General features: G+C 38.7%; 1 long non-coding RNA gene across 1 annotated transcript in view; it reads right to left on the bottom strand.

Annotated features, from left to right (window-relative positions):
• The window catches only part of LOC137154666 (uncharacterized), a 29,347-nt gene extending 11,581 nt beyond the window's left edge, over positions 1–17,766 (bottom strand). Inside the window, exons 1-4 of the long non-coding RNA XR_010920268.1 lie at positions 17,697–17,766; positions 10,515–10,615; positions 9,308–9,405; positions 5,690–5,787 (exon numbers count right to left, since the gene is read on the bottom strand). This is a non-coding gene — a long non-coding RNA (uncharacterized lncRNA). The remainder of the gene's footprint in view (positions 1–5,689; positions 5,788–9,307; positions 9,406–10,514; positions 10,616–17,696) is intronic.
• Between the last annotated feature and the right edge of the window lie 3,354 nt (positions 17,767–21,120).

Below are 21,120 nucleotides of genomic sequence, written 5' to 3'. Positions count from 1 at the left end.
AGAAAAAGAAAGGGCACAAGATTTATCCATTACAAAAGAGAGACTCTGCCAGTGGGAGTGTCTCATGAAAGGTGGATCCCTGCTTTCTGGACTAGACAAGTGCTATAAAAGCTGATCAATGGGTGAGAAATATCTTATTAGATATTAAAGTAACATGTTAATAAGCATAAGCTATAGAATGCATTTTATGTTTTTCTTTTACCTGTAACCTTATGTTTCCAAACCATTATACTTGCTTGTATTCAAATCCCTGTCTCAAACTTTGTCCAATACACTTCAATTTGGTTTTGCTCCAGACACATCTAAGTGCCTTATGCCAAGGAGAATGCTGAACTGAGGAAAAATAAGTGAACTGGAGTACATTGTTTCTACAGAGGCAGTGGATTGATATACATTGTGGGTGTGCAGAAGACAAGCGACTGGGCACTTGAGTGTAAATGTGAGGTGTGTAAATTGCTAGCATGCACTGGGAAAGAGTAGGGCTTGTGGAGCCTGGAGTAGAGTACTTGTGTTGCCAGCAGCCAATAACTGGGGAGGGTTTCCCCTGGTGGACACAGAGAAGACAAAAGCAAGTGATAGCAATTTGCATCACCTTGGGAACCCCAAAAAGCATCAGACACCCCCCCCCCCCACACACACACACACACAAAACAGTTCACCCAACCTCTGCTTGAATCTAAAACTGCTATGACTGTGTTTACACTCATTCTGTTTACTTACTAAAGATGTTTGCTTGACTGAGCTTTACTTAGATGAAAGATAGCTGAAGGTCATTTCAAGGTTACACACGATCATATACAGAAAATAAATTTTAAATTTAAGTGATTGAAAATCCTAGCACAGACAAGAACACAAAGATTTGAGGTGGCACTGCCTCCAGATACAACAATGAAGTCTTGGCATACCATAATATTTTCAAATTGTGGCAGATAACGTGTCTTAACAGAACCAGAACACAGGACTGTAAATTCTAATGCAGACAAACTCATGGTTACAAACCCATGAACTCATTCTGAGGTCTATGATATCCCACAATTCACTTTCACATGCATTTTGGTCCTGCTACTGTTGAATTAGGGAGTCAGACTACCTCCTTCCTAGAAGATCCTTCTTGGATTTGGTTTTGTTACTTGGATTATTTACCAGTTTACCCATGAACAGACCAAGACAAAAACAAAGGAATTTGTCCAACTGGGCAATAAAAACCACCACTATTATACAATGTGCCTTGTTTGGGTTCTATTTTACATATTTCATATAATATATGAACTAAGCAATCATACTTCAATATTTTATTTTGAACCTTGGGGTATATTAAAATATATTAAAGCTAAAAAACCCACCAGGAACAAATGAGATGTTTTAATTCTAGGAAGCTCTCTAAGCGTTTTGGTTATAAACAATGTTTGGAGCACTAACATAGCAAAACCAGGTCAAATTTAGCCAAATATATATTTTCCCCAAAGATATAGTCTTAAAAAACTTAACACTACTAGAAAGGTTTCCATGATTTTTTTTTTTAAATCTATAAATGTTTTCTCTAAAAAATCACTAGAGGATTCGCTAACCAAGACAGTGCAGCACTGTGTTAGTGCATGAAACAAACAAACAGACTAGAAGTAAAAGTGAAACTGACAAAGCTCCTGGTACTATAAAGAAATCTAGAAAATAAACAAACAGCATAAATGGTGAAGAGTAAATTTATTCAACTCTTAGTAATAAGGTCCCATTCCTGCAAACATGCATGTAACTTAACATACAATTATTACCACTGAGTTCAGAGAAACTATGCAGGTGATAAAATTATTCACATGCATAAGTAAGTTGTATTGACGTCACAGTTTATCGTTTGTAAAAGATGCATTTTTTTAAATAAAGGATTTTTATCTTGCCCAAGTCAATTTTCTGTAGCCCTAGCTACTGAATGTTGAAACATTCTTTTTAAAGTATTTTGTTTTGGTATACGTTATATGATTTTCAGGGATTTGTCGGATAGTCTCCAAGATGAGATAAAAGATGAGCAGTGAGATTTGTTGTAAGTTTTGACAAAGGAAAACAGATGGGACATACATGATGTAATCAAATATGTAAATCTATAAATAGTTTCTTTTGTTACTGTTAAAAGAACACCAATTAACTTTGTCACTGCTGCGAACGGATGATAGGGACAGTGTCAGCAGTCTTAGGCTCTAAATCTGTCTCAACTTTTCTTATTAAATCTCTTTGCACAGTTCATTAAATGCTTTGCATGAGTTTTCATTTCAAAACATGTTATGCCCTTTTCCCCAGTAGAAAAATAAGAAGAAGAATACATTAATAAAACATGCATGCCAGCATCTCAGCAGTTACATAGGAAAGCCAGAACATGAATACACATTTCAGGAGGAGGCGGGGAATGTTGGGTAAGAAAAAAAAATTAATTTTAATAGGTTATAAATAATTAAAAAGGGGTGGTGGAGATGAGAAATTCTGACCGTATTGCTCTATAAAATGGACAATATTTTGCACTCTATTAGAACTTAGCAAAATATTTGCAAGGAAACCCAAAAGCATACATGGCTTTCCTGATGAGTTTGTTCAAAACCCAACCCAGGCTTGCAACCCTCAGTTCTTGACTGAAGCTAGAGGAGTCACTTCAGCATGATATTGCATTTTTTGACTGAATTTTGCTTTCAGATTTCAATTTGAATTTTAAAGTGAAAACAAAATTTGGGTAAGCCCTACCATAAAATTAAAATCAAGGGAAAAGTTTGCACAAACTTCTGACTAAGAAAGCTGCCAAGTTTTGCTCAACTCTATTCAACGCAGAGCAGTCTACAACAGCACACCAGCAACCCGAACGTCTTCTTACTAACTCTAATAAGTCACCCCAGCTCTGTCCTCAGCTATTATTCAAGTCAGCCATGTCATGTCAGTAGTTATTAAGCAGACATCCCCAATGAAATCTATGAGGACTTCTTCCTGCATGTCAAAGGTTCAACATGACCAAATGGGAGTTGAACTTGTCTTTGTGTATGTGCCAGGTATATTCTTTGTAAAACTCTGCAAGTGTTCACAATGAGAGCTAAAAGAAAGATTCAATTATACTTTCTCACCTGGAGTAAGTATACCTTACATGGCAAATAGTTCAAATGACTTCAGTAAAACATCTTTTGGATTAAAGAACTCCTCCCACACGGGTGGCAGAATCTGGCACCAAATGATTACGGCTAGATCATGTTCTAGCCTTATGTGGTCATGCGGAGGAGTAAGAGGTAGTAAGCACCCCATCCCTCCCTGCACAGCCAAGTAGGACATGCCCAAATTTTTGCTTCAGGCATGGATAAGGGGTGCATGGCCTGCATGTCCAATACCTCCTTCCAGAAGCATGGGCTGGAATGGGGCAATGAGAGATTCTACTCCCCATGTATCTACAGTATCAGCTGTAGGTGACTCATCATATTCCACCTACACTGGAAGAGGGATGCCCTGGAGAAATTGTGCCTCAAGATGTGTGTCCAAGTCACAACTCCTTGCTGGTGCAAGTAGTAAGGTGCTGGATCTATGTGCTGCCTCAGGGCTGTATCTTAAAGGAACAATCAGTAATAATAAATAGAATGGCTGGATGGGTATAATGGATCTGTACAGTAAATTTTGTGATAGGAACTTCTAAGCACAAGCATGGATTTAGGGTTGCACACTTAAAGTTCATTCTAATTCTAGAGGCATTATTCTTCCAGTGATTGCCAATATAGCTGGAATCAGTAATGCCTCTAAAAGCAGAATGAACTTCTGCTTCTGAAATTATGCTCGTGCTGAAAAGATCACACCACCATTTTTACGACACAAAAGTAGTTACAGCAATGCATTCTGCTTATAAGCAAAAAAGGCAAAAATCGGTCTCTACAGATTAATAAACTAAAAGTCAGATTTTAAGCCACTGGCCTTAATTCTGTGGCCCATGATGCTTGAATGAATAGGTTAAATAATATTATGTATTATTTGTATTATCATAACACTTCGGAGCTTTTATTGCGGTCCAGTAAAATCCCATACACAGAACAAATAGAGCTCAACATTTAGCACTGAAAACCTGCACCTTTGTTTTTTGAAACACTACCTGAGGAAAGTCAGGAGTGGCCAGAACATTATCCTGTGGTCTTGAGATTAAAAGACATTTCACTGTAGACTTTAGGCTTAAAGAAGCCTCTTCTTTTTTTAATTTATGCCAGAGTACTCTCGATCTTTTGATGAGTTGGTTTCTATTTGTCTCTACTGCAGAGAATAGAAGTCGCAACAAATCAAGTAGCGGACAGCTCTGTAGCTTTTATTTGTGCAGCCTGAAATATGACTTGCTATAACAACATTTGAAAAGAAGTGATTTAAACTTTTTTTTTTTTTTTAAATGTAGAAAATTAATTGACAAACTGCAGCGTAACTACTTGCTGCTCACATCCCCTGCTTAACAGGGCTTTGGCATTTCATAACATTTCTTCTGTAGCAAGGAATTTAGGGCTAACTTCTCACCCATAAAGAAAATCTTAAAGATCCAATTTGTCTTTGATGCACAGCGGCCCACAAAATAAATTGAAACTTGTGGGCTTCCTGGTTTCCATTTTTATCCTTCAGTATTTAACTAAATACCACATGTAACCAAAAAACCTATACCAGCTTTCCTAATTTAATCTGTGTGTGTTTATGGAAACCATTAAAAATAAAAGTGAATTGCATATGGTCTGTTCTCGGCATTTAAGCTTAACCTAACTTCCTGCTGTCATTTTCTGATAGTAGCACAGCATTAAATTAGTTCTGCACTAAGTTATTATAATGAAAACCAGACCACAAAAAATATTCATTTGGGAAGGGCAGGATTTTACCAGTTTATTGAAAATAGGGCTCTCACTTTACCTTTACAGATGGCTGCGCAAGTGAAGTCTACCTGAAGTCTTATAGATTGCCTGGGAAATTCAATCTGTACTTTGAGCCTTGTAGCGAAGACTTGAACATCTGAAGCCAGACCTCATCTGGCCACCTACATTCTTCACTGTTAAAGCTGCACCGCACATCTTCTAAATTTGTGTATATTAAAAAAACACTTTGATGTTCTTTGGGGCATAGACTTGACATCCTGAGGTTTATGTGAAAAAATACTTTGCGTGAAATGACTGGACAGTGCACAAATTAGCTGTAGAAAAATTTAAACAACTCAAGAAACAAGGTCTTTCCTCTGCTTTGCTTTTGATGCTTTAAAAAGAGTCACAGCAAGGATAAATTTTACTGTGAAATTAGGAACTGACTTTGGAGACTTGGAACAATTAAAATCATTTAGTTATTTCTTAATTATTTATTTAAATTGAACACTTGGTTTAGTTGTCTGAGGTACTGTTTGCTTGCTCTGAACAACAATTTTGAAGATTCCATGTGAGGAACAGATCTATATTCAACGCAAATTAAATATATCCATATTTCCTGAAACTTTTATTTATAAGAGAAGTCCCATTCACTTCCAAAGTGTAAGAGTCACTTGCGTGAATGTAGGAATGAGTTCTGAAATTTTACATTTCATTTGAGTTGGTCATTGTAAAACCAAATGTGCAAAACGTTGATATGCCTCTATGATATCTGTATTGTTGTTGCTAACATAAATGCCTCATGCCATTGAAATCATAAATTACTTCTCTGACTCTGCATTAAAAATAGAGAAACTTACTTTTGGAATGCTCTATTGCAGGCTCAAGTCCTACTAATCTGAAAAAGTTCACACTGATTGTTCACGCAGTCACGATGTCCAAATTATGAAGTATTATACTGAAACAAAAATTGTTAAGAAAACATTAGGGGTACAGGAGTAAGAATTCAAAAGTCAAGAAATGACATTAAAGTCACATGCCACCTGTGTCCCCTAGTACACTTGTATTACATTAGCCTTTAACAACTCAGAGTTATAATTAGATGAGCTGTAATTCAAGTTTTTCCTACAAGTGTACTGTGTTTACCAGACAGATTCTATTAAAGCTATATGAAGACTGTACAATAAGTAGTGATGGATTAAATAAAGTTCATGTTGACACACCTGTTAAAAATACAAGAGATAAGAGAATTCAGCATATAAAATGACCTAAGTAAATAATAATAAAAAAATCATCAAGATTGAAAAAAATACAAGATACTTCACTTCCCCATTCCATCTCATCTGCTAAAAAGCTCACCAAGTACATAAGTAATGCTGACTTTTAAATCATCATTAGGGTTAAGAGTTAACACTGAAATGAGATTCAATTGGAGAGTTTACACCTCTGAGACCCATTGTTTCAGGCTATGTGCAGACTCAGGAGGACAATACTGCATTAGTTTACACTTGATTGTCATTTGGTAAGTTTTGTTCACAACCATGAAGGCAAGTCCATTTGGTGTGGTTTATTTCAGACTGCAGGGCTATAAAATTGCAGTGTAGATGGGTGGGGCTTGGAATGGAGCCTGGGCTCTGAGACCCTGCGCCACCCCCACTCCCCGTTTGCAGAGTGTCAGAATCCAGGCTCCAGTCCTAACATCTACACTGCAATTTTTAGCCCTGCAACCCAAGCCACGTGAGCCTGAGTCAGCTGACACAGGCCACCTGCAGCCATGCTATAAGTCCTTTATTGCAGTGTAGGCCTACCCATTGTGGGATAGCTGGAATAGCAATTTAAAATGCAGCCTAGGGAGCAGATTCTAATACCCTTATTCACATGGATTTGTTTCTTACTCCTTGAGTGATCCCATCAACTTCAGTGGGACTTGGAGGAGAAAAGTAGTACCTACCTTACCTGAGTAAGGATCTCATTCTACATTAGCTATATTTAAACTGCCTTAAAATAGAGCAGGAAGAATTTTATCCATTCCCATTATCAGCTTCTTTCATGCAACACAGCTGGCAGATGCTTTCACCTGACTTTTAACTATTCTTATGCAAACTACAGGATGTGCAAGGGCAGAATAAATATGATGGCCAACGCCAACAGCAACCACTGATCCTAGATGCAAAAAGCCTATATTTATGGATGTGCATGCATGTGTAGTGAATATCTCCTAACGTTTGGACTTTTATTTACATACTCTGTCCACAGTTATCAATAGCTTACAGCTCCCTTAAAATGAAAACGATAGATTTTCAAACCTAACGAAGACATTAGCTCCTTAATAAGAACACCACTTCTTGTAAGATTTCAACTTCAGCTGTTGTTCATGCTTTCTGAGCCAAGAAAAACCACAGGGATTTGCTCAAACTTTCAACCAGTTTTCAACTGGGGTAAAAATCATGCCCAGAAAGTTTCATCGCAAAACATTAATGTCTCAAAAAGTTAGGGGTTCTAAAAGAGTCTTATAATAAAATCTGATTTGTAATCTTCCCTACTGCAGGTACACTTAGTATCTACTCTAACTAGAAGACAACAAAATATGACTACACAACTGAATTATAGGTTTTTTAATGGTTTTATGACCATTTTCTTTTAAATACTGAGGTACTCAGCACTAGCTGCACTATGCAGAGTCAGTGCCACCAGCCACAGCAAAGATGCCTTTGAGTATATGATTTGTTCCTGCTGCTTTCCATCTTTCAGTTTCTCTTTTATACTCTTCCTTTCAACCAGGCTGGCAAGCATACAGAAAGTGGATTAGCACAATGCTCCTGAACATAAATGCTTTCCCAACAGCCCTTCTGCAGAGTGAAACTGACTAGGCGCCCACCTTACAAAACCTGCAGCAAACATTATGGTCTGTGCCCTAAAGACTTTTACTAGTCCAACTTCTTCTGGCAGAGTAAATGGAAAATGCATTTATGTCTGGCAAATGTCAATGTGTTTGGCTTTAAAAATACCAGAGCTATTTTAATTGCTGAAAATCACTTAGGTCTAAGTTTTAGTGTCTTTTTTTGTTACTATTGGGCATTTAAATGATACAGAAGTAGAGTTTAAGGAAGAAAATTCCCCAAAGGATTTAGAGTGCATCTCCGAGTTGGCTTAAATCTTTCATGTAGAAACCTTACAGTTGTTGGATTGAATCTGGTGCGTTGTAATTCACAGAAAGCGAGCATTTAGCAAAGAGTTGCAAGTGTAAGACATTAAAATCCTGATCCAGAAAACATTTAAACACCCAATTGTCATTCAAAATAGCAGTCCCATTGGTTTGCAAGCACAGAACCGAACATTGCTTAGAGAAATATGAGTAACATGACAAAAATACAATGAATATATGCATGCACACACAAAATAAACTGACTTGAAATCATAAAATGGATTATAAAACCATTATAATCCTTACCTCTTCATTTCCCAGAAAACATTGCTGTAACAGAATCCTGTGAATCCAAATGAACAAAAGACAAGCTCTTTTCCAACCGAAGATGCTTTATTAACACTATATGCATGGACTAAGAGGGTCTCTCTTTATAGTTGTATCTTGCACAAGACAAAGCATGTTCTTAGCACTAAATAAATAGTGGGAGCAATTGCTAAAGCACTTCCCAAACTTCAGTGGGACACCTATGTATAAGATTAATAAACACAGAAATATTGGCAAAGACACTTAAGTGGTGCATCACAGCCCCAATCCCCTGTAAGTGGCCTTACAATGACAAGTTTCTCTCGCCCCTTCCTTGCTCACAGATGTTCCCTACTATCTCGATTCTCCACTGCCTTGCCCCTTGCATAATCACTTAACCCTGGGCAAAGTGAGTGTGCAGTGCTATCAAATCAGAGTTCTCCTCCACCGACTCCTACCAGTAAGAGCACAGATGTAAGCAACTAGACAAGATGAGAAATCAGCCTTCTGTGTATTTCATTGTGACTAAAATATGCAATAAGTGATTGCTGCCTTTTTTTTTTTTAAAGCACCTATGGGCCCTGCAGAGCCAACAAAGCTACAAGTGGGCTGGATTTTATCCCTTCCTATGCACATTACTATGGTTCAACCAATGACACCTGAGAAAAAGCACTTTAAGTCAGTGGGGTTGCACAGCTATTACTGAGGGCACCTGTGTCCCACAGAATCTTCATTGTCACTAATAAAGTGCAGCTGAGCTTTCAGATCCCTGGTCTGGCAGTTGGAAAACATCTTTGTCTTTGCAAACTGATCACTTTCTTTAGAAATCATTTTGAGACAATGAATCTACAATCTCATGATGCTGAAGAGTTACTGTAGTATTATACCTAATTTAAAAATACAACCTTCAAATTATGACCATGCTGTTGATTTAGAATTTACAACAATACACAAGACAACTAGAAAATGAGCAAATACAGACACTTTTAAACTAATTAGCTGTGCTTAATTTAACTTGGCACCATACCTGAATAAAACTTGATTATAAACAATTGCGGGAAAGGGGGCTGGCAAAAGAGGGAAGTTCTTTATTTGGTGATCTCAGCTTGCTTCAGTGCATTCCTCCTAAACACAATCAAGGAGTCTTATTTAAAAACAGCTCCCTTGCCCTGAACAACTTTGTTTTAGCTAAAGAATAATACCCTTCAGCATCCCACATGCATTTTTAATAGAGGAAAAAAATTAAAGAAACAGAACAAAATAGCATCTACCACTCTTGTCGGCATGCTTTTTAACCAAAAGTAAAATTCCTTTAGCATGAATTTTAAAGATAAAGGTCTTTTTTCACTCTTAATTTTTTCAAAATTAAGCCCCTAGTCCTGCAACGAACCCTACATGGCCAGAGTCTTGGCCCCATGCATAGCCCTACTGAAGTCAGTGGGATATCATGTGATTGCAGTCTGATGGCATGGAAAACATTGCAGGACAGGGGCCTAAATCTACCTACACTCAGCAATGAGCAAATGCTGCTCTGAAGAAACGGGAAGCTGAATTGCTTATGTACAGCAAAGTTCAGCCTTAGAAATATCTAACAATGTTTTCCAGTCATGACTGTTACATGGTATTAGTGACTTAAAATGAGATGTACTTCGGCTTCGACTGGTAATTAATAATGATACTTTGTAATTACACAGCAACTGCCATTTAATGAACTTTGCAGATATTAGTTAATTAAATCTCATGTCATGTCAGTGAGGTAAGTTAAAGCATACTGCTCAACAGACAGTTTAAAGATAGGTACAGTAAACAGGCACGGAGATCTGCCAGAGATCACTCAGTAGCAGAGCCAGGAATAGAATCCAGGGAAGAGGAGAGTGAGGACATACTTAAAGCCATGAGAGAGCCTGGTTCTTATCTCCATTACACTGGTTTATGCACTGGCACAGCCCCACTTACTCCAGTGGAATTATTCCTGATTTACCACACCTGAAAACAGGATCAGACCCAGAAAGAGCAACTCATCAAATGGAAGTAAGGATAGGGGGAATCTCAAAAATTACTCTTCAGATATTTTGAAGTTTACACGGCAAGGTTGCATTTTGTGAAAATCCAAACTATCGTGGCCCGGCCGGCCCCTAGCTGGAGCAGTTGGCATCTCACAAACCTCTCTTTCATCATAATTGGCCATGGGCTCACCTTTATTTGTGAAGTCTTTGTGGAGATCTGTAGCTTACCTCATTCTCCTCTGCCAGCTTCTGAGAACGACAGGCTGTCCACTCCCCACATCTTCCATTATCTAGCAGTTAGAAGGTAGGCTTGTTGCATTCATTGCAATCTAAGGAGAGCATCAGATGGTAGATGAGGAAGGGAGGAAAAAGTTCTTCCCTCTTGATCACTCCTACCCATCAGGAGAGCTTTCCTGTTAGCTCCCAGGCATAGAATAGGGAGGAGAGCGAATGTAGTGTCCTGTCAAGGCCTAAATGGATCACAAAGTGCAAAAGGTTTGAATTCTGTTCCTACCTCTCTCTCTCTCTGTAGTAATATTGCTTCATACTGTACTGTTCTCCAAATCAGCCATATTTTGGCTCAAACTCCTTTGCATGTTCTTCAAACTAGTTCTTAAATTGGGTTGGCTCACTTTAACAACAAATTGTTAAACTAATTGTCATCTGATTGCATGGAATGATCTCAACTGTGAACGTTGGAACATTCTTGGCCGAGTGTCAAGGTCATTCTAACTGTGGCAAAGGAAAAAAAAAAAGGTCCATTATCTTGGCTGTTTTTGTGAAGTGATGGTCCAATGTCTTTTTAACATTGTAAATGTCAAAAATGGCAGAAAAATCCTATCCAAATTAAACATAATTAGGTAATATTAGTGTATAAATTATTAACAGAGGCAGCATGGTCAAGGCACTGGGATTCATGAGATATGTTGTATTCCTGGCTCAGCCACTGACCTGCTGTCTGAACTTGGACAAATCACTTCCTCTCTCTGTGCTTTTGTTTTCCCTCGCACCCTTTGTCTGTCTTGTCTATTGACAGCAACTCTTCAGGGCAGAGACTGTCTCTCAAAGTGTGTTTATGTGAATTATAGTGTATTGATCTCTCTCAGGACCTCTCCATGCCACTGTCACGCAAACAATAGTAATAATATCCTGTATCACTTTGGTGGCACGTTGCTTTAAATTAATATATTATAAACACCTAGGTCAGGTCTGGGCACAAGTAAAATCTTATGTTATGTAGTAAGTCCCTTTGAAAGAAGGGACTTTTATATGTAACTGTCAAATAAGGGGGAAATACTGTACAACAGCCCACATTTGTGTTTACATTTAGAGAATCCTTAAACCTCCTTCCTGATCCTCAGCCAGCTACAGAAAAGGGCTGCGGGGAGGCAAGTCAGTGACACTCCCTGAGGCCCGATTTCCACTTGACCACCACCTACCGTGTGACCTGGACAGCCCAAGTCACCTCTGGATAATAATCAGCTGATTATGCACAATATCAAAATTTTCATGTAGGATGAGGGAGAGACAGTGTAACACATTGCAGTGTGGGATGGACAAAGGGATAGGAAGTACTTCTTTGAACTATCCATTTCACCGTAAGAATAAGTAGTCTGCAACACGAAATAGAATATCACCTCCCCTTATCCAGGAAGTGCCATAATGAAGGATTTTATGAAAGGATGATTAAGAAAATTTTTCTGCAAACAGAGGTAACTGCTGGAGATTTCTCCACAAGTTTATCACTTTTACCCTCTCCAGTCATCTAGTGATGCCAGCCTCATCTATCCGTTTGTCCCCTTTCACCCAATCTTCCCCCACACACTTCTTTTCAGCAAAGAAAGCCACTCTTGAGCTCATCCAGGCAGGGCCGTATTATCCATTAGGTACAATAGGCACAGTGCCTAGGGCCTACGAATTTTTTTTTTTAATATATAATTTTTTATTTTTATTTAAAAAACTATTTATTAATAGCTTAAAATCAAATTAGTTATTTCGGTCAGGAGGCCTACAAAAGCAAGTGTGCCTAGGGCCTACGAAGGTCTTAAAACGGCCCTGCATCCAGGAGACCACTAGCCGGCATGTTCCTCCTGAAGAACTACTTCTGCTGTGATAACTACGGGAAACTAGCTGAGTAATAATGGCAAGTTTGAGGGGTAATGGGGAATAGTTTGTATACCCTTAAACATGAGCATAAGCTTATATTAACAAGTCATGACTAGTCAATCCCTTAACCATTATATTTATATGTTGTAAACCTCCCCCGTGCTTTTTCTGTCTAATATGAATTTTTCCTGTTGAAAATGCACCGAGCACATGGTGGGCATTACCCGAAATAAATAATAATAAATTTGCTCTATTGATAGCCAGCTGTCTTTCCATTCACCCAAAAGTACAAGCTTGTAAATATTGGATCTGCACCATCAGGAGCTAAAAAAAGCTTTCAGATTATTAATATACCATTCCTGTTCTATTTTGGTTCTATGTTGGAGGAAATCATGAGGGGAAATAGGGGCTACCCCTTTTCTACTTCTTTGAAAAGTGCCCTTTGATTTCACCTTCCCTCCAGTAGACAGTAAATACATTTGTTTGATTTCTTAAGCATTCCTGCAATCAAAAGTATAACACTAAAGGAGTTTAAAGGGCTGTTATAATAAACATATCTATAGGAAGTTTATGTGGTTTCTTTACATTTACATAAAAGTTGTAAATTTAGTCCAGACCCAGCTCTTTAGTAACTCTTCTTCAGAATCTACAGCCTGCTAGCTAAATTCAGCTTCTCTTCACCAGAGCTGGTACAAACTGAAAAGTATTTCATAGCTATTCATACTATTTCATTAAGCACTGGGCCTCTCTAATTTTATCTCATAAGATGCCACAGCTGAAGAATTTAATTAAAGGGAGAAACAAATTGTGCAAAACTTCACAGTTTAGCCTCATAAAGAGTCTATGCAAACCACCTCACCGCACCTTTTTTTTTTTTTTTTTTTGGGTTATTTCAGTTTGTGTGGGTTGCATCCCTTGAGTTTTGCTTTAATGACTTAAGAAGGCAGGATCTGCAGGATCAGCTGACTTGGGCTGGGCAGTGGGCCAGAAAGAGTCATTTCAACCCCAGAATTGGAGCGATGCCGAGTGGCATGGCTGATTCAACTCCCTGCACAATTTATAGTAGCCTAAGGCTGCTCTAAATTGCCCCTTGCTACACACAATCCAAAGAGGCCTACTCTATGAATTTAGATGGAATAAATGGGCCCAAAGAATCAAAGATGTTGACGTGATACTGCCTCTGTCCAACATTCAACAGTGTTTCAGGTTTCAGGATTTGATATGCAAAGACCTCGGCCAACAACTAAAAATCATTTTAATTTTCTGTATCTTTAATAAAAGGTTAAGAAAAACAGTTAAAGTGTTTAAAATTTGAAGTATTAAGTAAGGATTTTATTTTAACAACATCCCTTGTTCCCTCTCCCTTTAGCTGGAAAGAGGTCTTAAAAGGAAAACCCCTCTTTTTCCCCCCACAGTCTCTTCTATGCTATTAAAGAAAATAGTGAGTGTCATTTTGGGGAAAGAGAAAAAGTGAATTGAGATGGGCTGGAACTGTTGTTGCTGTTAAAATCCCATCCCATTTCCTACAAGACAAATACGTACAAAAAGGGGAAAGAAAATAATGGACTAGACAGAAAATGCAGCTTCTGTCTCTAGCTTTGACTCTCCCATGCAAACTCACTTTTAAGAAGGCACAACACATGGTTTTATCCATTGCTGCAAGATCTGGCAGACTTGTACCAGCATTGGGCTGCTTAGGGCGTTGCTTAGTGATTTTTCTGGTCACAGGCAGTGTTGCAAAACATACAGTCTTAGTCCGCTAAGCCAGATTCCTATTTAAAAGAAGGCAAAAGGAGAGGGATGGGAAAGAGACAATATAAATTGGGGGAGGAAGAGGATACATAAGGCAGGGTAGGGTGCGGAGGGAGAGAGAGAGTCTCAAATCCCAGGTGGTATTCAGGATTTAGCCAGAGCCCACGGAGGTGGTAAGGTCATCTAATTGCCTTGCTCTGGCCCAGTCTGCTCATGACATGTCTCTGGATTAGGACAAAAAAGGCACAATGATGATACCCTGCATCCTACGTCCCCAGTAGTCGATGGGGTGGCAGCCAGGAAAGTGAAGCGCATCCCTTCCCATTCTCTCATCTTTCACTCAGCTAGTGTTTGCATCTGTTCGTCCCCCAAAATATTTGAAGGACCCCAAAAGGCAGTGATGTGCAGAATATTCCAGACTCTCATTAATTTTGTCCACCAATTAAGCCTAATTTCCAACACACCAATTTTGGTTCACTGATTGCTAGTCCCACACTTATTTACCAAGCATGATCTCCAGGCAATCCTTGAGTTATATCAGGAGGCCTTTTTGTCTGGACTAATTCAGTCTGTCTTGTCCTTTTGCGCCTTTTCCCATCAACATTTATTGTTAGAAGTTACTGCGACACTTCACTTTCCTCCACCTTTCCACAGTTGAGCTCACAATTAGGGTAAATGTACAGGCTCACTTATCAAAAGAGGCTATGCTTGTTGCTTGCCAGAGCACAGGGTCTGAACACATGTTCTGCCCATGCTCCCTTTGCCTCAGCTACATGCCCTGTTCTAGTGGTACAGCCAGCATGACAGCTCTACACTGAAGGAATCCTCAGCAGATGAGTAATTTTAGGCTCCCAAATTATAGTATTTTGGCTTTGACCTTATTATGCCTCAATATGCCCATCCGTAATATTAATGCCAACTTCTCAGGGTGGGGGGTTGTAAGAAGTAATTTATAATTGTAAAGTATTTGCTATGTGAAAATTCATACACTGTTACTAGTGCCATATTCAGAAAAAGATCCTGTTAATTAAGATTGCATGAAAATATAATAGACCATTTGAAAAGTAATCCTATCATGCCCGATGGTGGTTTTCTACACTGTATAAAGAAAAGATTCTACTATATTTTTTCTTAATAAAGGCACAGAAAGAAAACATACAAAAACATACACTATCACCTGCATTAACATGGAACCAAAGACCATCATGAAGGACCAAATCATGCTTCCACAGAAGACTTCTACTGTATTCAGTGGAAGCTGGATTGGTCTACAGTTACCAATGCTGTTACTTTCCATATTTAGTTGTAAGCCCCTTTTGCTCTATTTGTTTTGGCAACCAGGAATCAGGCATCAGGAATATTAGTCCACAGTCATTGTTCCTGAAAATGAGATTCTAAGTATTTGCTGTCTTTACTAACAAATTAACAGAAGTGTGACTGGAACATGGAATGGAACCTAGAAATGCTAAACATATAAATGTAAATAAAGCCATGACTGACTTTTTAGCAAAAGGAAGGAAAACTCAGACTATTCTATCTGCAGACCTGCTGACTCACAGGACATTATGTACCTGCTCTTACAGCCAACTTTCCAAAAATGGCACAAAAATGTCCAACCTAGTAGAGAAATTATATTTTAAAGAATGAAAGCAGAGATTTTTTATTGATCTCTATTGCTCTATTTCTATCAGATCTCTGCTTTTCTCTTCTTGTTAATATCATTTTCAGTCATTTGGGTAGGCAATAGAAATACCACCATTCGACACAGGTGAGCAATCATGCACCACAAATAATATATCTAACTGATTGCCATTGTTTTCATACTGGGCCCAACATCATGGTATCTGATCATTTACGAATAGGCAAATAGATTTGTAAACATTTGTCTTGGTATTCTTAATGCTATTTGTAAAGTAGCCTTGTGATCTTCTTGAGAGATAGGATTCCCCAGCCTAATCATGCTAGTGCACACTAGAATTTATTCTTCTCTGGTGTGGACTAATGTACCCTGTATATAAGGCCTCACTTACACCAGATAAACCAGGAATAGCTTCAATGAAGTCAATGGAATTACATCTGAGTAAAACCAGACTGAGATCAGAATCAGGCCACAGGTCTCTGAGTCCTCAAATACTTGGTTTTTTCCCCATTCCTATTCATTTTGTTGCCTTTACCCTATATTTTTAATCTGTGAATCGTGGATAGTGACTTTCAACATTGTTGTCCACCATCATTTTTAATGTTTTCCATATTGTTTCCTTCTTTTCCCCCTGAAAAAATGACAACTTGTCCAAAAGTAACTTGTGGCGGAAATTAGTATAATTTTAGGGCTAATATTCATTCATTCCAAAAGTCTTTGAAGAAAGGAGTGGAGGAGTCAATGAGACAGTTCATTTTATGTAGCTTGTACACTGTGTACACTTATATCCACATCCATCCATCTTTAAATTTATCCTTCTCAATTTGTGTAGTCCTTGCCCATTTAAAAAGGCCTCACCGCACGTTCACTTTGAAACTTTTGTCTACCTGCTTTTTTTAGCAAAGCTTGGGAGCATTGGTGGTTGGAAAAAAAAAATGCTAACCATGAAAATGTTTTCCAAATCACATTGAACTATCACAATGGAAAAGAAAGAAAACCAGCAGCACAAGTTAATGGCAACAAGTAGAGGTGGTGCTAGGTCATTGAAGGTCTAAGCACGAATACTTTTACCCATCCCCGCCCCCACACAACAAATACTCAAAAGCAAATAAGGGGCCCCCCGAGAGCTGCTCAGGGCCCTTAGCAATTACTTATTCTGCTTATGCCTACCACCGGCTCTGCCTAGGTGATTTTCATTATGGAAAAAACAGCTAAAGATATTTGCCCAAATCTGTACTTGTACCACTCTTTTTTTTTTTTTTTTCTTTTTTTAAAGGTGAAAAAGATTTCAGAAAGGTTTTGATTAGCTTATCTCTTGGTTCCTCAAGCTTTCAGATAACCTTGGGAGCAGGACACAAAATCTGTGAGCATTTTCAAGGGAGCCAAGGAAGAAGACAGCTTATTGTCTAAATTTCCCTTTTTAACCTAGAAAATGACAAGCGTAAATATAGAAGTAATTTTGCAGCAGTGGTAAAATCAGCTGCTTATTCCCGAGAAGTGTATGCTCCAGTTTAGTCTCTAATTTTTTTTTCCTTTTTAGCATCACATGTTACTTTAGCAAATCTATATGGGACAGATTCTGCCACCATTACTTATATCAAGCAGTATCTTATGCCATGAGGTGTCTCACTGAAATTAAACAGAACTCCTCAGGTAGCAAGACACTGGGTTACATCAGAAAGTAGTGTGGCAAAGCACCTCCCTCCACATTGCCAAGCTCAGAGCTTCCTCCTCTGGCCGAGTGGTGTGGGGGGCCTTGAGTAAATCAGCTCCATTCTGAACAGGGCTCATTTTCCTATTTGGGGCTTAGGTCTCAATATTTTCCAGGAAAGCCTTGGAGCAGGAGAACTCCCCCGCCCAACAAAGAAACAAATTCACAACACAAAACTAAAAAAGAGAATACATTTTCCTACCTCCTCTCTGGGGGAGGCTCTGTTATGGGCTCTGGCGTGTCAGTCCTTCCTCCAAATCAGCAGTAAGTTAGGTAGCTTTCCCTGTAGCGAGGAGAACAGCCTCCAGTCCTGGAGAAGCCTTTCTCCATGTTGCCACTAGCCCTGCAGCAGCTTGTCTCTGCCTTCTCCTCTCTCTCACCAGAGGAATGGCTTTTAAAGGTCTCAGGCAGCCCTTAACTGGACTCAGGTGTCCCTGGATGATTTGAGGTAATCCCTTTTCAGCTTATAGGGAAAAGAGCCTTTATCACTGTAAGGCTAACATCCCCCAACATTTTAACAGTCAAAAAAAGAAAATACTCCACCTCTCCAACACATCATAGAAATTGGAGCCAACCAGAAACTGGAATTCCTGATCTGTGGGACATTCCAACGTTTCCAACAAAAAAAAAAAAAAATTCCAAAATGGGACATAACACACAATTCCCAAATTTCCCACAGAATGGGATTTCAAAATTTCACATAGAAAGTCTGTTCTGAGAGCTCGGACTGCTGAGATGCTGAGGCTTGGGAGTGGGTGCCCATGGCTTTCAGGCTCTCAGCTCCCTGCCAGACAGGATGCTAAGAAGCTGAGAGCCCAGGCTGATGGGAAACCCACCAGGCAGCCTGCTGAGGAAGCCAAGAGGACAAGCTGGCAGGAAATAAGACAGGTTTTGAAATCTGCCTGATTTCCAGACTGTGTCAAAGTTGATGAGTCATTTTCCAATGGAAAAGTGGTCAGTCAGAAAATTGCCAACGAGCTTTAGCTAGTAGCATTGCAGGGGGTGAATGAACTATACATCCATTGATTTCATGAGAACATCAGCTCAGCTCCTGACAATGCATTTAGTTGGTGGACAGTTATCCCCACCATTCTGCATAACCGAGTCTGATTGGCAGTGATTGAATTAAAGCGAGGACTCAGACTGAAATAGCAGGTTATTAAAAACAAAACTGAAGAGTTCTAGTGTCTGAAGGTTGTGCATCACTTAACTGGAACAAGACATATTGTTGCTAACAGTATTAGTCCCTAACTGCCATAAGCACTTACTTTGAATTAAAATTACCCTCCAAAATCTAACTTAATGCCCACAAAAGATAAAGTGACCCAAGTAAAAGAGCAACATAAGGCATTTACTAGATGAGAAGAGAGGCAATTCACCACTTAGTATAACATAGTAGCAACTGAAAATAAGCAAACAGTTGGAATACCAAACGTGATTCAACTGTAGAGTGCTAAACACCTCAAATGAAATTGTATGAAGTGTGACACTAACTGTAAAGGAATTCAAGTTAGCAAGAATTCTGAGGAACTATTTGAAGATTATTTTGTTTGCACAGTACCTAGCACAGTAAGGTCCTAATCCATGCCTGGAGCTCCCACGCACAATTGCACTAAAAATAAATAATATCACCCACAGCAAAAATTAAACCATAATAGAGCTGGTCAAACTTTTTTTATTATTATTAAATTTGGCACTCCTACATCTGATCAGTTTAATGAGCTTGTTGAACGGTATTTGTCAAATTTGTGAAAACTGAAGACTTGTATGTTTATTAAAAAAAAAAAATTGCTATTACCCAACTGGTTTTAAACAGAGTATTATTCATGGCCAAATTGCAAACCCCTTGTTTACACTGGTGAGCAGTCACTATTTCAAGTAGGGGGTTTGTAGCCTGGCTCTCAATGAAAATAAATGCAATATCTTTTGTTGTATCCACCTGTGGTCTCTCTTATACTTCGTTATAAATTCTTTGGGCAGGACTGCCTCTTTGTTAGGTGTTTATCCAGTGACTATCTCAATCTCACTGAAGAAGAACCTTTCCTTTTTGAAGTATTGTAGTCAATGTACAGTAAAGAAGAACCGAATGATATTATTTAAAAATTACTCAAGCAAAAAATTGTAGAATGTTTCCAAGCTCTCTGGCATTTTGAAGGCTGGTTGAAAAAGATGTGGAAAAATAGACAGTGTGACATTCTTGGAGATATACCTTTCAAAAGCAGAATTTTGAGGAACTGTGTTAGTTTGTTTTATTGGTGCACAGTATCTTGGTTTGACAAAATGAGGGTTGCACAGTACAAACATTTAACATTTCTACTATTTTGACAGTTCTACATTCCTCATTATGAGCTAGATTTTGACTAGCCCTAAATGACCCAAACACACAGGACTGAAGCACCAACCCACAAACCCCTGTGCAGCTGCATAGAAGTTCCTTGCTGGTGTGTCATGTAGAGACTGTACTCCAAATACTAGTAGGTGGAGAGAGGGCAGAAAGGTCCGAAGTATAGGTGGAGCCATGGCTTTCTCTCATTTCCTTTATGTGCTGGCCCCACGGAGGGGGAAATATACTGTAAATTTGAGTAAATTGATTCCTCCTTCCTCACTAACCCAGAACAAGAAGGGAATCACAGGAAGAATTGTAATTCTCCATATCATAATTCCCCGTATGGCTCTTCCTGGGGCAATGCAAGTACACACCACTCCTTATGTAGGGCTGTATTTAAGGGGAAAAACAGTCTAGCTTTAAATGTTTAAGAAATCTCTCTCATACTGGTAAAAATCTCTGTAAGTGCGAGTAACCACTGTACATATGATTTAGATGCCTGCACCAGAACACTGGAGTAAATTTTGCCCATAATCAAAGGCCAGTAAATACTTTTTCTGGCCTGAGATGGGTACTCAGATAACAGATATCATGGCTCATCCACATTATAATCAGCCAAGAGCGAGTCACATAAGTGGACTTCTCCTGAGAAAACCAACCAGATTCTTACACAACTGAAACAGTATCCAATCAAGCCCTTCAAGAATCAAGAACCACACCCGTTTCTTCAAGTTTAAAAAAAAAAAAAAAAAAAAAGAGAAACAGAAGGACAAATAATGGGTACCTGTGAAAAATTGCAGGGTTTATTTTTGTTTTGTTTTTTTACTTGTTCCTTAATACAGCACACTTAAATTATATGGTATGTTAAGGCTTTATGTTAAATTCTAAACCTCTTCAGGATGTGTTTGCCTATTAGATTCATTTTAAGATACCAGCAAAAAGATTTAGTTTTGCCCAACCTATTGAGAAGGGGAACTACGTGAAAATATCTTGGTTGTACCACTGACCTCAAGAAGAATTATTTTCTGTTATGAGGAGGCTGAACTCCAAGGTCTCAAGTCACTGGCAGCTGCAGATGACTTTTATATAATGAAGAGCTTCTGTTGCTATACTCCGTTTCTGACAGTTCTTGCTTTTCTATGTAGAGAATAACCACTTTCCTTAGGCTCTCATGCCCCCGCACGTTAAGCTTTAGAATGTCAGCTTTCTATACTTCACATTCCTTTCCTGCAATTGGAAATATTAGTGCTACTATATTTGGCGTTTCTTTATCAGTTAATAGAAATATCTAAAACTTCAG

Source organism: Emydura macquarii, unplaced genomic scaffold, assembly GCF_026122565.2.
Source record: "Emydura macquarii macquarii isolate MOO-44397 ecotype Brisbane River unplaced genomic scaffold, CSIRO-AGI_Emac_v2 contig_1263, whole genome shotgun sequence".
Classification (NCBI taxonomy): Eukaryota; Metazoa; Chordata; order Testudines; family Chelidae; genus Emydura; species Emydura macquarii.
The sequence above is the reverse complement of the archived record's forward strand: the minus strand, read 5'-3'. Positions and strand labels throughout refer to the sequence as shown.